Raw genomic sequence first — 2,051 nt, forward strand, 5'->3', positions numbered from 1 at the left:
TCCACCACCCCACCACCCCACCCCCTCCAACCACCACCAACTCCCCCACCTCCCCCGTCGTTATCAAGCAAATTACGCGGCCTCCGTTATGAGTCACCGGCTTGATTGCGCCGCAGGTGGGAATGTGACCTTTGACCTGCGGGAGTCACGGAGACACCTGACGGAGGCTCCTTTTTAGTGTGTGTGTGTGTGTGCGTCTGTGTGTGTATGTGTGTGTGTATGTGTGTGTGTCTGTGTGTGTGCGTGCGGGATCTAAAGTGGGTTTTTTGCGTGGCGTTCACCCCCCCCCCCCCCACTCCCCTTTTTTTTTCACAGACGTCTGCACGCCCGCCGAGTTTGGAAAAGCAACATGTCTTTTCCAACTTGACCTTTGACCCGCCCCCCAGAGATTTAAGCTTGTGACCCACCCGGCTTTGGGCGGGGGGTGGGCGGGGGGGGGGGGGGTTTGCCTTTGCGGAGGGTCTGACTGTTATATGGAGCTCGCTGCTGCTGAATGAGGCTGACACAACCTTTAACAGATGTTCAGTGGAGGGTGGGGGGGAGGAGGGGGGAGGGGGGATGGGAATTGGGGGGGGGGGGCCTTTGGGATCCGTATTGACTATGAATGAGGGCGGGCAACAATCGGGGCGACTCGCTCGGCTCGCATCAACAACAGAAGACGAGTCGTCTTTGTGTCTCTGCAGCTGCTTCGACGCAGTAAAACACTTCTAGAGGACAGAAATCTGAAGACGTCGTGCGTTCGGGACGAAACGCGCCGACAGGTGAGAAATGAAAGACGGCCGTCGCCGTCGCCGTCGTTGCACTCGGCATTTCTTCTTCTCCGCCCGACTCCGCTCCGCTCGACTTCGCTTCACCCGCTCCTTCCGCGACAGCGAGAACAAGCTCGGTGCGCCGTCACACCTCGGGGATTATGAGATTATCTTTTCAGTGGAGCGTCTCCTCGTCGACGGTCCACGGGCTCCGAAACACCAGAAATGTGCGAGGGACGAAACGACGAGCAAAAACAACAACAACAACGAGATTTCTAATTGCCTCAAAACCTGCGATTTGTATCCGCAGGGTTGGGAGTCGAGTTTCTGTCTCTGAGATTCATAATTACAGCAAAACAAAAAAACAACCTCTAATGGTCCGATGGCAGACGTCCCAGATCCGGATCACCATCGAAACCCCCCCCCTCCCCCCCCCCCCCCCCCCAAAAAATCGAGCGTTTCTTGGCGCGAAGCCGACGCGGGCCGTCTTCTTTCACGGGTGTTTTTTTTTTTTTTAAAAGCAGGAAGAAACACACCAAAAAAAACGACAAAAAAAACCTACAACCTTTAATCCCTCCTTGGAAATAAAGCCTTCAGACTGCAGGTTCGTGCAGCGACGCAGTAAACGTCTTATCTGACTGAACCTTGAAACTCCACACGGTCCGTCGGCAACAGCCGAGGTCGGCGAACCGCTCGAGTTCAGGATCCGGTTCAAAGCGTCGAGGGCCGAAGACGCTCGGGACGTTTCCCCGTTTGCTTCTGAGCTCTTTCGTCACTCCTCAGGTCGAATGTTTGTCCCCGAAGAGGAGCGACGGGTGTCGAACACTTCTATCACAACGTGCCGAGCGTTGAGGAAACAAAAAGAAAACGAGATCACGTTTGGGTTCCTGAAGAGAAATCCACGTTGAGTTTCGACGCACTCGGTGTCCTCGGTGTCCTCGGTGTCCTCTGTGTCCTCGGTGTCCTCTGTGTCCTCGGTGAATCGTCGCGCGTCTTTCCTTTAACCGCCGCCGACGTGGGTCGCAGCCAGAAAAAGAGTCGTGACACCGTTTGGGGTCGTTGGCCACAAAAAGGTCCTCGTTCAGGACACGTAGAAGGAAACTTTAGATTCATCAACAGAAACTAAATGCAGATCAAGTTCCTTCATCTCAGCTGTGTTTCGATATGAAACATCCAATCTCAGAATACCGACGCATTCGTTCGGATTAAGAATTTGCTCTCGCGCTGATGTTTTTTTGCCTCCTTCTCTCACCGTGTCTAAGGAACATTAGAAAATGCATTTCGGGTCGAAAAATGCTGCGC

This window comes from Embiotoca jacksoni, unplaced genomic scaffold, assembly GCF_022577435.1.
Source record: "Embiotoca jacksoni isolate LCO1_2020_lvr unplaced genomic scaffold, fEmbJac1.0.p SCAF_64, whole genome shotgun sequence".
NCBI classification, from domain to species: domain Eukaryota; kingdom Metazoa; phylum Chordata; class Actinopteri; family Embiotocidae; genus Embiotoca; species Embiotoca jacksoni.